Below are 17,198 nucleotides of genomic sequence, written 5' to 3'. Positions count from 1 at the left end.
AATGGCTGCCCACTCATGTCCCCTGAGACTGTGGGGAGCTGATGAGCGTGTCACCCTGGGATGTCAGGCCACTTGATCCTGCTCATTAGCCAGCTCTGCCCTCCGTTGCCATGAGAACCTCTTAGAAAAGACACTTATGTATTTCAGCTTTCTGCCACCTCGTGCACACAAACACAGAATGTCACAATGTCCACCATAATCCCTTACATTTCAGCTTTCCTGTTAAAATGATATATTTAGAATTTAAAAAGCCCATACTAACCCCGATCCCAAATGAACATATTGTCATGTTCTTCCCCTGTGTTTTTGTCCTGCAACCTCTGTGTAGCAGGAGCTGAAGACAGACTTACCACGGACCCTTATTCAATCCATTTAATTCAAGTGGGAGAATTAATCCACTCCATGCCTTGTGAGCATCAAAGTGATCCCACGAACAAAGGACTCAGACGCTTGCTTACACATTGAGGCCTTTGATCAATACTTTATCAAATTAAATGCACTGCACTACAGTAATTAAATTAGGTACAACACGATGAACACTGTTCCCTTGATATGGTGACGATAGATGCTATTCATGTTATCGTTTTAAGGGGGGGGGTGTTCCTTTAGCTTTCATGGACCGTGTGAGACTGAGGTTCTGGTTCAGATGATAAGTACTGCCACCATGTGGTGAGTCATGGAAGTACAGCAACAGACGATATCTCAATGAATGCATATACACATCTTTTTAAGTATTGGACTGCCTGCCTAAACAACGTTGAATGAAGGAGCCTAAAATCTGCAGATAAAATGAACTGATAAAGTCAGAGGGAAAAGGTATCAGAGTGAGGCCATACCTATCCAGTATACAGCCTCACCCTGACTGTGTTCACTGTTCACAGCCAGGGACACAATACACTTTGATCCAGGTGAAGGAATGACAGGAAATAGCTGAGAGATATCTGGTTCGGTATCATCTATTGCATAAAGACGGCTTGGGACCAGTTCATTAGCAATCAAATGCCAGCAACACTTGAGAAGTCCTCCAAAAAATACTGCCTGTGGTCACTAGATGGCACCCAAATAGCAGCCATGCTGCTGGCCTACCGGGATATGAGAACGCACATTCCACTGCCTGTGCACATGTAAACAATCAACCAGCACAGATGATAACCAAATAACCTGTAGAACTGCACCATCTCTGTAGTAAAAACATCTTGTTCTGGTGGGAGTTTGTTATCTTGCCTACCGATCGTCACATGTAAGTGATGAACAATAGCAAGGCTCCACTCTAGGGAGGCCACAGTTCATGAGGGTTATCATGACTAAATCAGAGACACCAAGGCGAAGCAAACGTCTGTGCTCGCATACACCTTTCTGAAGGTATTCGCTTGAAAAACAAGAGAAAAAAAGCTGTGTTAGTCCCTCAAGGCACAGTAGCCATGAATTAAGAAATATCAAATGTAATGAATTGATTTTTTTTGTTTTTTTGCAGAGGGTCTGTTGCGCAATTTTACATTAGCCTAGATGTTTGGTGCAGTACATCTCAAGTGAAAACATTGGCATGAAAACTAGCAGTACACTGCAGACAGTAAGGCCTAGCCGCTACTGTGTTCTCTGGTCTTGCTCGTTGAGCCCAATGACAGCAAACACTTCATTGAAGAACCCCGTTCATAGGTCCCACCCTTACTGTTGACCAATCACCAACTTCGACTTGCCTAAAGAAAAATGTGTGTGTGTACAGCCCCACAAAAATATAGAAATCATCAGCTAGCCACAGTCTCTGGGGACCTGAGTGGGCAGCCATTGCAGGGATGGAGAGATGATTGTCCAATGCACTAATTAGCAGAGACCTAATTTGCTATCAAGACTAAATAGACATACCAATTATGTTACAAAATAAACATAGTTTCCATTTTGCTCTATTCTATCTGTTAACTTTGTGCTTATCCATGTGATTTTCAGGAAGGTGCATCTCCAACGTCAGTGTTTTTCTAACAGCTAAAAACAGAATCATTATATGATGTATATCAAACTGTTTCCACTGGGAAGCATGGGACAGGCTTTAGTCAGTAGCATAAAAACAGCTAGAAGAGGATTGTGTGCTTCACAGTGAGGGTAAACAACCAGACAGAAGAAACACACACACACAAAAGTCTCCTCAGGGGGCCAAAACTCTCCATAGGACAGGACAAGAGGGATGTTCTCTCTGGACCTCTGCCATTTTCCCACAGTAGACGAGGTGATGGCGGGGCCCCACATCTGTACTGTAGTCACATATTATGGCAGACTAAAGAGGATGTCGTGATCACAGTTCAATCTATATAATGTTAACCAGTCGATTAGGACATCAATGACTAGCTCAAATCCTAGATAAGGTCACTCGGCTAGCCTAACACAAAGTCTCTGGACATCCCAGAGAAACAGAGGATTCCTCACAGTGATTGTGTGTTTACTCCTCAGCCGGTTCTGTGTAGGAGAGCATCTGGGCAAACAGAACAGTGTAACACTCCCCTAATCTCTGCTTAAGCTGCATCACCCAACTGGGACAAAAACACGCCGTCTCGGCACATTCCACTGGAATGGCCCAACACTCCTATGGAGCAGGGAGAGAATGGAGAAAAGGGGATGCCTAGTCAGTTGTACAACAAATTCAAAGGTGAAGCAGATGCTAAACTACTGGACTGTTTTGCTATCACAGGCTGGAACATGTTCCCGGGATTATTCCGATGGCATTGAGGAGTATACCAGATCAGTCACGGGCTTCATCAATAAGTGCATCGATGACGTCGTCACCACAGTGACTGTACGTACATACCCAACCAGAAGCCATGGATTACAGGCAACATTCGCACTGAGCTAAAGGGTAGAGCTGCCGCTTTCAAGATGTGGGACTCTAACCCAGAAGCTTAGGCACAGCGTTAATACAGGGCTAAGATTGAATCATGCTACACCGGCTTTGAGGCTCGTCTTGTGTGGCAGGGCTTGCAAACCATTAGACTACAAAGGGAAGCACAGCCGCGAGCTGCCCAGTGATACGAGCCTACCAGACGAGCTAAATCACTTCTATGCTTGCTTCGAGGCAAGCAACACTGAGGCATGCATGAGAGCATCAGCTGTTCCGGACGACTGTGTGATCACACTCTCTGTAGCCGACATGAGTAAGACCTTTAAACAGGTCAACATTCACAAGGCTGTGGGGCCAGACAGATTACCAGGACCAACTGGCAGGTGTCTTGACTGACATTTTCAACATGTCCCTGATTGAGTCTGTATTACCAACATGTTTCAAGCAGACCACCATAGTTGCTGTTCCCAAGAACACAAAGGCAGCACGTAGCACTCACGTCTGTAGCCATGAAGTGTTTGAAAGGCTGGTCATGGCTCACAACACCATTATCCCAGAAACCCTAGGCCCACTCCAATTTGCATACCGCCCAAACAGATCCACAGATGATGCAAACTCTATTGCACTTCACACTGCCCCATCCCACCTGGACAAAAGGAATACTTACGTGAGAATGCTATTCATTGGCTACAGCTCAGCATTCAACACCATAGTGCACTCAAAGCTCATCACTAAGATAAGGATCCTGGGACTAAACACCTCCCTCTGCAACTGGATCCTGGACTTCCTGACGGGCCGCCCCCAGGTGGTGAGGGTAGGTAGCAACACATCTGCCACGCTGATCCTCAACACTGGAGCCCCTCAGGGGTGCGTGCTCAGTCCCTGGACTGTTCTCTCTACTACCGAATGGCAAGATGTACCGGAGTGCCGGAGTGCCAAGTCTAGGACAAAAAAGGCTTCAACAGTTGGCTAACCTTGCTATCTGCACTGTGTCCAGCCACCCACCACCCGCCAACCCCTCTTTTACGCTACTGAAACTTTGTTTATCATATATACATAGTCACTTTAACCATATCTACATGTGCATACTACCTCAATCAGCCTGACTAACCGGTGTCTGTATGTAGCCTCGCTACTGTTCTAGCCTCGCTACCGTTTACAGGAGATACAGCCTTGCTACTGATACAGCCTTGCTAAAAGCCTTGACTGTATACAGCCTTGCTACTGTATACAGCCCCATTCTGTTCTAGCAGGGCTATAGTGGACAGGTTGAGAGTATACAGCCTCACTATGTCCACATCACCAGCAAACTTGACTGTAACACAGCCAAGCTACTGTAACAGCCACGCAAAGCCTGTATACAGCCTCAGGAAACTAAAAAACAGCATTGGTCCTCAGATCCTACAGCCTTGCTACTGTATACAGCCTTGCTACTGTTATTTTTCCACTGTCTTTTTTACTGTTGTTTTTATTTCTTTACTTACCTATTGTTCACCTAATACCTTTTGCACTGTTGTTAAGAGCCGGTAAGTAAGCACTCCACTGTAAGGTCTACATTTATTGTATTCGGCACGTAACAAATAAACTTTGATTTGAACAAAGCATTCAACTGAAATGTGTCTTCCACATTTAACCCAACCCCTCTGAATCAGAGAGGTGCAGGTGGCTGCGAAAATCCACATCTTCGGCCGCTGGGGGAACAGTGGGTTAACTGCCTTATTCACAATAGATTTTTACTTCAGGGATTCGATCCAGCAACCTTTCAGTTACTGGCGCAACGCTCTAACCACTAGCCTGCCTCCATAGGAAAGTTAGTCAGCGGCCTGGAGATGGTCCCAGACCCAGAGGCCTCCCTGTACTGAAGACTAATTACAAAAATGTCCTTTTGAAGTTTACTGTGTTTGTGTCCATTTCTGCTGGGCTGTGGCGGTCAACATTTTGTCCGCCAGTTATTGTCATTTAAAAAACTGCCAGTGTCACGCTAATTGACTTTTAATTAACAAGCTGATTGCATGGCTGTGTGCTCAATTTTATACACCTGTCAGAAACGGGGGTGGCTGAAATAGCCAAATTCAGTCATTTGAAGGGGTGTTCAAACTTGGTATATACAGTGGGGAGAACAAGTATTTGATACACTGGCGATTTTGCAGGTTTTCCTACTTACAAAGCATGTAGAGGTCTGTAATTTTTATCATAGGTACACTTCAACTGTGAGAGATGGAATCTAAAACAAAAATCCAGAAAATCACATTGTATGGTTTTTAAGTAATTAATTTGCATTTTATTGCATGACATAAGTATTTGATACATCAGAAAAGCAGAACTTAATATTTGGTACAGAAATCTTTGTTTGCAATTACAGAGATCATACGTTTCCTGTAGTTCTTGACCAGGTTTGCACACACTGCAGCAGGGTATTTTGGCCCACTCCTCCATACAGACCTTCTCCAGATCCTTCAGGTTCGGGGGCTGTCGCTGGACAATACGGACTTTCAGCTCCTCCAAAGATTTTCTTTTGGATTCAGGTCTGGAGACTGGCTAAGCCACTCCAGGACCTTGAGATGCTTCTTACGGAGCCACTCCTGAGTTGCCCTGACTGTGTGGTTCAGGTCGATGTCATGCTGGAAGACCCAGCCACGACCCATCTTCAATGTTCTTACTGAGGGAAGGAGGTCACGATACATGGCCCCATCCATTATCCCCTAAATACGGTGCAGTCGTCCTGTCCATTTTGCAGAAAAACATCCCCACAGAATGATGTTTCCACCTCCATGCTTCACGTTTGGGAGGGTGTTCTTGGGGTTGTACTCATCCTCCTTCTTCCTCCAAACACGGCGAGTGGAGTTTAGACCAAAAAGCTCTATTTTTGTCTCATCAGACCACATGACCTTCTCCCATTCCTCCTCTGGATCATCCAGATGGTCATTGGCAAACTTCAGACGGGCCTGGACATGTGCTGGCTTGAGCAGGGGGACCTTGCGTGCGCTGCAGGAATTTAATCCATGACGGTGTAGTGTGTTACTAATGGTTTTCTTTGAGACTGTGGTCCGAGCTCTCTTCAGGTCATTGACCAGGTCCTGCCGTGTAGTTCTGGGCTGATCCCTCACCTTCCTCATGATCATTGATGCCCCACGAGGTGAGATCTTGCATGGAGCCCCAGACCGATGGTGATTGACCGTCATCTTGAATTTCTTCCATTTTCTAATAATTGCGCCAACAGTTGTTGCCTTCTCACCAAGCTGCTTGCCTATTGTCCTGTAGCCCGTCCCAGCCTTGTGTAGGTCTACAATTTTAACACTGATGTCCTTACACAGCTCTCCGGTCTTGGCCATTGTGGAGAGGTTGGAGGCTGTTTGATTGAGTGTGTGGACAGGTGTCTTTTATACAGGTAACGAGTTCAAACAGGTGCAGTTAATACAGGTAATGAGTCGGAGAACAGGAGGGCTTCTTAAAGAAAAACTAACAGGTCTGTGAGAGACGGAATTCTTACTGGTTGGTAGGTGATCAAATACTTACAGTGGGGCAAAAAAGTATTTAGTCAGCCACCAATTGTGCAAGTTCTCCCACTTAAAAAGATGAAAGAGATCTTTAATGTTCATAATAGGTACTCTTCAACTATGACAGACAAAATGAGAAAAAGAAATCCAGAAAATCACATTGTAGGATTTTTAATGAATTTATTTACAAATTATGGTGGAAAATAAGTATTTGGTCACCTACAAACAAGCAAGATTTCTGGCTCTCACAGACCTGTAACTTCTTCTTTAATTAAGAGGCTCCTCTGTCCTCCACTCGTAACCTGTATTAATGCCACCTGTTTGAACTTGTTATCAGTATAAAAGACACTTGTCCACAACCTCAAACAGTCACACTCCAAACTCCACCATGGCCAAGACCAAAGAGCTGTCAAAGGACACCAGAAACAAAATTGTAGACCTGCACCAGGCTGGGAAGACTGAATCTGCAATAGGTAAGCAGCTTGGTTTGAAGAAATCAACTGTGGGAGCAATTATTAGGAAATGGAAGACATAGAAGACCACTCAATCGAGCACTCCCTCGATCTGGGGCTCCACGCAAGATCTCACCCGTGGGGTCAAAATTATCACAAGAACGGTGAGCAAAAATCCCAGAACCACATGGGGGAACCTAATGAATGACCTGCAGAGAGCTGGGACCAAAGTAACAAAGCCTACCATCAGTAACACACTACGCCGCCAGGGACTCAAATCCTGCAGTGCCAGACGTGTCCCCCTGCTTAAGCCAGTACATGTCCAGGCCCGTCTGAAGTTCGCTAGAGAGCATTTGGATGATCCAGAAGAAGATTGGCAAAATGTCATATGGTCAGATGAAACCAAAATATAACTTTTTGGTAAAAACTCAACTCGTCGTGTTTGGAGGACAAAGAATGCTGAGTTGCATCCAAAGAGCACCATACCTACTGTGAAGCATGGGGGTGGAAACATCATGCTTTGGGGCTGTTTTTCTGCAAAGGGACCAGGACGACTGATCCGTGTAAAGGAAAGAATGAATGGGGCCATGTATCGTGAGATTTTGAGTGAAAACCTCCTTCCATCAGCAAGGGCATTGAAGATGAAACGTGGCTGGGTCTTTCAGCATGACAATGATCCCAAACACCCCACCCGGGCAACAAATGAGTAGCTTCGTAAGAAGCATTTCAAGGTCCTGGAGTGGCCTAGCCAGTCTCCAGATCTCAACCCCATAGAAAATATTTGGAGGGATTTGAAAGTCCATGTTGCCCAGCAACAGTCCCAAAACATCACTGCTCTAGAGGAGATCTGCATGGAGGAATGGGCCAAAATACCAGCAACAGTGTGGAAAACCTTATGATATAACAAAGTATTGAGATAAGTATTTGGTCAATAACAAAAGTTTATTTTCCACCATCATTTGCAAATAAATTAATACAAAAATCCTACAATGTGATTTTCTGGATTTTCTTTCTCATTTTGTCTGTCATAGTTGAAATGTACGTATGATGAAAATTATAGGCCTCTCCTATCTTTTTAAGTGGGAGAACTTGCACAATTGGTGGCTAACTAAATACTTTTTTGCCCCACTGTATGTCAAATTAATTACTTAGAAATCATACAATGTTATTTTCTGGATTTCTGTTTTAGATTCCGTCTCTCACAGTTGAAGTGTACCTATGATTAAAAATAATTACAGACCTCTACATGCTTTAAGTAGTAAAACTGCAAAATCGTCAGTGTCTCAAATACTTGCGTACCTTTGAAAACATATTAAAAAGTAGAAGCGTTGATTAGAAAACCAGTCAGTATCTGGTGTGACCATAATTTCCCGCTTGCAGCGTGACACATTTCCATTGCATAAAGTTGATCAAGCTGTTGATTGTGGCCTGTGGAATGTTGTCCCACTCCTCTTCAATGGCTGTACGAAGTTGCTGGATATTGGCGTGAACTGAAACACACTGTCATACACGTAGATCCAGAGCTTCCCCAACATGCTCAAATGCCTGACATATGTAAATGTAAGATTATTTATTAATTATTCGTTTTGCAAACATTTCTAAAAACCTGTATTTGCTTTGTCATTATGGAGCATTGTGTGTAGATTGAGGGGGGGGGGGGGTTATTTCATCAATTTTAGTGTAAGGCTGTAATATAACAAAATTAAGAAAAAGTCAAGGTGTCTGAATACTTAATGAATGCACTGCGAGCGTGTGTATAAGCTCTAATACGCATATGGGTGTTTTAAATAAATGCTTTGGTAGTTTTAATCATCACCTTAGAAAGCGCTGTCCATTTATTTGTGTTTGGCTTTGAAACAACAACGGCCATGTTTCACACTCATTTTCAACCTGCATTTCTAATCGACGACCAGGCCATTAGGACCTGATGGAGGGACAATAGAGCCCCGAGGACCAGGCCATTAGGACCTGATGGAGGGACAATATAGCCCAGAGGACCAGGCCATTAGGACCTGATGGAGGGACAATAGAGCCCCGAGGACCAGGCCATTAGGACCTGATGGAGGGACAATAGAGCCCCAAGGACCAGGCCATTAGGACCTGATGGAGGGACAATATAGCCCAGAGGACCAGGCCATTAGGACCTGATGGAGGGACAATAGAGCCCCGAGGACCAGGCCATTAGGACCTGATGGAGGGTCAATAGAGCCCCGAGGACCAGGCCATTAGGACCTGATGGAGGGACAATAGAGCCCCAAGGACCAGGCCATTAGGATCTGATGGAGGGACAATAGAGCCCCGAGGACCAGGCCATTAGGACCTGATGGAGGGACAATAGAGCCCCGAGGACCAGGCCATTAGAACCTGATGGAGGGACAATATAGCCCAGAGGACCAGGCCATTAGGACCTGATGGAGGGACAATAGAGCCCCGAGGACCAGGCCATTAGGACCTGATGGAGGGACAATATAGCCCAGAGGACCAGGCCATTAGGACCTGATGGAGGGACAATAGAGCCCCGAGGACCAGGCCATTAGGACCTGATGGAGGGACAATATAGCCCCGAGGACCAGGCCATTAGGACCTGATGGAGGGACAATAGAGCCCCGAGGAACAGGCCATTAGGACCTGATGGTCATTAGCAAGTTGGGTACTACCAACGCATGTCCAGAGTACATAAGGGGAGATTACCATGAATTTTACTGTGGTCATGCCATATTACTTACGGTGGTAATATGGTCACCGCAACAGTCCTACCTGACACTAACAATCATAACACATCTTACTAATTTCCTGGTATTTATTAGTCTTGAGCTAATCACAGTGGGTCAAACAACAGCCTTTGAAGGTTGTTGATTCAAGCTTTAGGTTTCTGGAAGCAGGAAGTTGTCTTTAATTTACCCTTCTTTAGAACCTGCCCCTGTTGGCTCTTCCCTCTACTTAACGAGGTCGTTAGATTTGCTGGAACAGTGAGCTGTAATGCAATGACTTTAGTGTTGTTCTTCTATGTAAACCATTGATCTATTTTAAAAGGCCTTCTTCCTATCTAACCAACCAGCTGGTAGCTACATTACTGAAACCGCACACATTCAGCTATGTGCACGCACACAGAGCCGATACCACCGACTCCGATCCCTTCTATTACCTTTCTTACTAAGAGAAACTAGAGAAAGCCATGGAGGTCTGGCTAAACAATTATAGGACCAGTTTTTAGCCACTTCCCCTCTCTGTCACTGGGTCCCTCTTTTTTTCAGTCTCAAAACGGCTCTGACTGAGAAGCCTGGTCAGTGACATTGGTGAGCATCCTTATCAGCCAATCCTGTAATTCTTATTCTCTTGACAGGGCCCGAGTTATCCGTCTACCACACAGACAGGAAGTGCTGTGGACATGAGGGTTAATTCACGACTGTTTCTGTTATTCAAACTGCAGACCTGATTCCTGTAGTTAAGTGGAGAAGAAGAAAAAAAAGTGACAAAATCACATGTGTAATTCTCACATTCATGTCAAAGTTCAGATTTCAATATATTAGTCATAGCCTTTTGGAAATCCCCCTCAATACAATGTACTGAAGACTGTTACGCTTATCAGTTTATTCACATACAATATTTAACAGCTGTGTGCTATCTATTTGTCTAGGTTCCTTTTATTGTGGGAAATGTTTCACTCCACTGCTTATTTTGTAGTATACTATATATACACACACTGTAGCATCCCTCGCTCATGTGCAGTACTTACTATAGAATTATTATTATCCACAAAAAAATAAAAACACCGTAGTAAATACTTCAGTAATGTCCACAAAAACACTTTTGTAACTATAATAAACACTAAAGTTTTTAAATGTGCATATACCCTGCCCATTCCCCTCCCCCATATCCCAATTTGTGGCTCCCATAAGTGAGAAACCTACATGTCAGGTATAGACCATATAATGGGTTCCCTACAGATTACAGAAAATAGCAGAAGAGTTCAAGTCTGTTCACAACCCAGTTCTTCCTACCTACAGGTTATGTCAAATTAGATTTTTTTTGTATTTCTCCAATAGGTTTCCTCAAGGAGAAAGACTCCACTTCTTTGTCAAAGATAATACAAAAACACTACAGTGATGTCCTCAAAATCAATACAGTAAAAACTACAGTATACTACAATCTGAAAAAAACTGACATTAAGTGACAATTACTATATAGTTATTTTACTTAAGTATTTATACTATAGTTAACTGTAAATACTACAGCATAGTCTGCAAAAAAAACTAGTGAATACTATAATACTTATACCATAAAACATAGTACTTTTTTATGTGGGCTTTGCTGAAAACACAAGTTTAACTTACTGCATCATACCAGTCTTAAGCAAACATCTTAGGATCACGTTTATTCCCACGCTGGCCAATGTAAATTAATGAAACAGGGTCTCGCGTGGGAGAACTATCCCCAAAGATTACACAAGACAGTGGGGTCATAGTGCTTTAAGAGGTCAGCTGAAGTTTGCATTTCCGTCCCGTCAAGATGTTTTACACCAGTGCTAATTTGAAAACAGCATTTTTACAGGCTACTTTCCGGGAAGCAACCAACTCTTATCGCCATGCCCTCTGGCCACCAGTACATCTGTTGCCAGGAGGCTACACATGTGCAAACTTACAAAAGAGATGTGTTGACATGACAAACTGCTTTGGGGGAAATGAAAGGATTTGGTCCAATCTAAATTGGTAGGATCCTTAAGAGCAAACAATAAGAGGCACAATCTTAAGGATGTTTGATTCTGACGGCAGGTGAGCTGGGAGTGTTTTTTTTTACAGGTAAGCACACTCATGGTGATGAATTACAGACCTGCTCTCAGACCACACCAAATAAACAAATAAAGCTACTGTGAAGGTCTCATTTGAATAAAATCAACATAGAAAATTGCAAAGTAACCAATAAAGTTTGCATGGGAGGCTGATCTCGTGTCAATTTGCAAATAAATGCAAATGGAGATTCAAACTTAAGACAAAGATGAGCTACCAACTTTCAACTACAAACTAGCTTGGTGCCTCACGCAACTAACGTTTGTTAACCTACTAGCCCAACTTCAGTGCCTTTGGAAAGTATTCAGACTCGTAACAAAATGTGGATGAAGTCACGTTGCAGCCTTATTCTAAAATAGATTTAAACATTTTTTTAAAGTCCCTCAATCTACAGGTAATACCCCATAATGACAAAGCAATTTTTGCTTTTTTGCAATGATTTTTTTTTTAAATGAAATTAAATATTCTATTTACGTAAGTATTTAGACCCTTTACTCAGTACTTTGTTGAAGCACCTGTGGCAGCGATTACGCCGAGTGTTCTTGGGCAGGGTAGCCTAGTGGTTAGAGTGTTGGAGTGTTGGACTTGTAACCAGAAGGTTGCAAGTTCAAATCCCCGAGCTGACAAGGTACAAATCTGTTGTTCTGCCCCTGAACAGGCAGTTAACCCACTGTTCCTAGGCCATCATTGAAAATAAGAATTTGTTCTTAACTGACTTGCCTGGTTAAATAAAGGTAAAATACAATTTTTTTTTTAAGTATGGCGCTACAAGCTTGGCACTAGAGGTCGACCGATTATGATTTTTCAACGCCGATACCGATACCTATTATTGAAGGACCAAAATATATTTAGAATAATGACAATTACAACAATACTGAATGAACACTTATTTTAACTTAATATAATACATCAATAAAATCAATTTAGCCTCAAGTAAATAATGAAACGTTCCATTTGGTTTAAATAATGCAAAAACAAAGTGTTGGAGAAGAAAGTAAAAGTGCAATATGTGCTATGTAAGAAAGCTAACATTTCAGTTCCTTGCTCAGAACATATGAAAGCATGAGTCTTCAATATTCCCAGTTAAGAAGTTTTAGGTGTGCTAACTAGCTAACCAACTAACTAGCTAGCCATTTCACATCGGTTACACCAGCCTCATCTCGGGAGTTGATAGGCTTGAAGTCATAAACAGCGCAATGCTTGACGCACAACGAAGAGCTGCTGGCAAAACACAAGAAAGTGCTGTTTGAATGAATGTTTACGTGCCTGCTTCTGCCTACCACCGCTCAGTCAGATACTTAGATACTTGTATGCTCAGTCAGATTATATGCGACGCAGAACACAATGGATAATATCTAGTAATATCATCAACCATGTGTAGTTAACTAGTGATTATGATTGATTGATTGTTTTTTATAAGATAAGTTTAATGCTAGCTAACAACTTACCTTGTCTTACTGCATTCGCGTAATAGGTAGTCTCCTTGTGGAGTGCAACGAGAGAGAGGCAGGTCGTTATTGCGTTGGACTAGTTAACTGACAAGGTGAAAATCTGTTGTTCTGCCCCTGAACGAGGCAGTTAACCCACCGTCCCGAGGCCGTCATTGAAAATAAGAATGTGTTCTTAACTGACTTGCCTAGTTAAATAAAGGTATAAAAAAAACATTATTTTTATTTATTTTTTAAATCGGCGCCCAAAAATACAGATTTCCGATTGTTATGAAAACTTGAAATCGGCCATTCCGATTAATCGGTCGACCTCTACTTGGCACACCTGTATTTGGGGAGTTACTCCCATTCTTCTCTTCTGATCCTCTCTGTCAGGTTGGATGGGGAGCGTCGCTGCACAGCTATTTTCAGGTCTCTTCAGAGATGTTCGATCGGGTTCAAGTCCGGACTCTGGCTGGCCCACTCAAGAACATTGATACTTTTTTTACCCCTTTTTCTCCCCAGTTTCGTGGTATCCAATTGGTAGTTACAGTCAAGTGTCATCGCTGCAACTCCCGTACGGACTCAGGAGAGGCGAAGGTCGAGAACCATGAGTCCTCCGAAACACAACCCAACTAAGCCGCACTGCTTCTTGACACAATGCCAGCTTAACCCAGAAGCCAGCCACACCAACGTGTCGGAGGAAACGTCGTACACCTGGCGACCGCGTCAGCGTGCATGCGCCCAGCCCACCACAGGTCTCACTAGAGCGCGATGGGACAAGGGCATCCCTGCCGGCCAAACACTCTCCTAACCCGGATGACGCTGGGCCAATTGTGCGCTGCCCCAACATTCAGAGACTTGTCCGGAAGTGCTTAGGGTCATTGTCCTGTTGGAAGGTGAACCTTCACCCCAGTCTGAGGTCCTAAGCACTCTGGAGCAGGTTTTCATCGAGGATCACTCTACTTTGCTCCGATCATCTTTGCCTCGATCCTAGTCTCCCAGTCCCTGCCACTGAAAAATGTTGCCACAGCATGATGCCACCACCACGCTTCACCGTAAAGATGGTACCAGGTTTCCTCCAGACGTGACACGCTTGGCATTCAAGCCAGAGTTCAATCTTGGTTCCATCAAACCAGAGGATCTTCTTTTTCATGGTCTGAGAGTATTTAGGTGCCGTTTGGCAAACTCCAAGTGGGCGGTCATGTGTCTTTTACTGAGGAGTGGCTTTTGTCTGGCCACTCTACCACGAAGGCCTGATTAGTGGAGTGCTAAAGAGATGGTTGTCCTTCTCCACAGAGGAACTCTAGAGCTCTGTCAGAGTGACCATCGGGTTCTTGGTCACCTCCATGACCAAGGACCTTCTCCCCCGAAACTCATAAAGACCTAGTAATATTTTACATCAATGGCAGTCAATATTAATCGTCACCTTAATTCAGTCTCATCTGAAAGTTGTAAATTCTTGGTTATCTTCAAGAACCCTGGCTAACAAGTTGAATCAGCAATACAAAATTGGGTTTAAATATTTATTTACTAAATACCTAACTATTCACACAGAATTGCACATACACATAATTAATCATAACTTGATTATAAATTACGTCATAAAGGAAAACATCCCTAGCAGGCGGAACAGATATGACAGCTTGTTACACAAAAGAAAGGCTGCTGGGTTCGAGTGAAAGAGCGGGAAGACTGAGGGACACAGGGAGAAGCTGTGCTATCGTAAATACAATATCTTATGCATTCTAAATTACCTCCCATTTGGAAAAGGAAAATGCAATAAATATTTACTCTGAGCTGCGCTTCAGTAGATTGGTGGTAGATGGAAGGCCATGTTGCCAAACTGAGTCCTTTGAAGAAGGTCTCTGTTGGTCAATTGGATATGTTGTAGTAACGTCATTGTGTGATAGATGGGATACTCTGTCTGTTCCTTCCTAACGCTCGTTTGCAGCTGCTGTTGCTAACTCAACGGCTCGGAGGTAACACTTCTGTAGTGAATAAGAGTTCATACCATTCGCAACCAAAGCTCACGCTGATGTTGGCTTCGTTCTGTAGTTATTATCTGAACCATTCTGACATTGGACCGTCGTCCTCACGTCCTCGGAACAGGAGGTTACATTTTCGTCAAGGCTTTATATAGTGGAGCGAATAGGGTGTGTCTGAAAAGTTTTATAACCCATGTCTCTTCACAGGGGCGGGCCACTGATTGAGCAGAGCCCTAACCTGATGAAAACCCAATTCTCACATTTTAGAAGCTAAAATCACATTTCATCCCATCATGAATAATTTAATATTCAAACACTTTTAAATTGAACAACAATTCCATGTGAATCCGATAACTCTGATATGTAGACTTTCCACTGTAGAGTTTATGTCATCTTACCATTGATGAGAATGTCTCAGATGACAACCAAACTGACATCATATTCATTAAGTACCACCACATATGTTCAACTGGTCAGATTACCAGAATATAGTTCATTTCCCCCCACCTTCTGATGTTCCCAGAATCTCTATGTTAACCAAGGGGTTTGCAAATGTAACATCAGTAGGGTAGAGAGAGGTAAAAGGGAGGGAAGAGGTATTTATGACTGTCATAAACTTACCCCCAAGGCAAACATCATGACAACTGTGAACTGTGGGACCTTATATAGACAGGTGTGCCTTTCCAAATCATGTCCAAATCAATTATGTCGAAATCAATTCAAATTTACCACAGGTGGACTCCAATCAAGTCGTAGAAACATCTTAAGGATGATCAATGGGAACAGGATGCACCTGAGCTCAATTTCGAGTCTCATAGCAAAGGATCTGAATACTTATGTAAATAAGGTATCTTTATACATGTTTAAGATGTGTCATTATGGGGTAGTGTGTGTAGATTAGATATAAACTACATCAAATATCAATCCATTTTAGAATAAGGCTGTAACGTAACAAAATGTGGGAAAAGTAAAGGGGTCTGAATACTTTCTGAAGACACTGTACGTGGCACTAAACATCTTTCTGAAGACACTGTACGTGGCACTAAACATCTTTGTGAAGACACTGCACGTGGCACTAAACATCTTTCTGAAGACACTGCACGTGGCACTAAACATCTTTCTGAAGACACTGTACGTGGCACTAAACACTAAACATCTAAACATTTTCCTAATTAAACATCTTTGTGAAGACCTACGTGGCACTAAACATCTTTCTGAAGAGTTGGCACTAAACATCTTTTGCACGTGGCACTAAACATCTTTCTGAAGACAACGTGGCACTAAACATCTTTCTGAAGACACTGCACGTGGCACTAAACATCTTTCTACGTGGCACTAAACAGACACTGTACGTGGCACTAAACATCTTTGTGAAGACCGTTAAACATCTTTCTGAAGACATAATAAACATCTGAAGTGTACGTGGCACTAAACATCTTTCTGCACTAAACATCTTTCTTGGCACTAAACATCCTCACGTGGCACTAAACATCTCTTTTCCTAATTTCCCTTCCTCTCTCTGAGTTCACTACTCCAACGTTGCCCCGGTAAGATCCCTTCACTACATAAAACCTCAGGAGGAACACTGGACACTTTGGAATTTCTCACAGAAAACTCCACTCAATTATTGTATAGTCAGAAACTCAAGTGGGGGCTGGGGGGGTGGCATAAGAATCAGTGCCCATTCTGTTTGGTTCCTATGGTAACGCCATAGGAATAGTGCAGATGGTGTTTTGACAGGCGCCCTGACTATTACCCTTTACAATGGCCTCATTATTAGCCAAGACATGAGCGAGCCTTAGACTTAATGCAGCCCATATTTCTGCACCACAAAGGACTCATAAAAACCCTGCGTCTCCAACCACTGCAGCGCCCGGGTTAGTTACCACAGCACAGACTCTCTGGACACAGAGGTTTGCTCTGTTGTGGCGTACACACACTCAGCGGAGCGGGGCGTGTTAAACCTCCAAGGCAGTGGTTCATTCAACAAGGGAGACTGGAAGCCAGATGCTCTTTCTCCGGCCTTATTCGTCTAAACGCTTTGTTACAGGTCCTTTCGGCATCCCAAAAAACTCCTCACACCAAATTTGGCACGTGTTCCATAGGAAATGAACCATAACACCGAACCAGGGGTTTCTCCCCATCTCGCTCTGTGGATATTACTGATTTCTATGGCAATAACTTCAATGCAATGGTAGCTCAGGCTGTTAGTGATATTGG

The 17,198-nt window shown here is 43.3% G+C and overlaps 1 protein-coding gene across 1 annotated transcript in view; it reads right to left on the bottom strand.

Moving 5' to 3' along the window:
• LOC135559409 (1-phosphatidylinositol 4,5-bisphosphate phosphodiesterase epsilon-1-like) overlaps positions 1–17,198 on the bottom strand; it is a 76,032-nt gene that overhangs the window by 56,239 nt on the left and 2,595 nt on the right.

The sequence above is a fragment of the Oncorhynchus masou genome, chromosome 18, assembly GCF_036934945.1.
Source record: "Oncorhynchus masou masou isolate Uvic2021 chromosome 18, UVic_Omas_1.1, whole genome shotgun sequence".
In the NCBI taxonomy this organism is placed as follows: Eukaryota; Metazoa; Chordata; class Actinopteri; order Salmoniformes; family Salmonidae; genus Oncorhynchus; species Oncorhynchus masou.
This window is presented reverse-complemented; position numbering and strand designations above follow the sequence as displayed.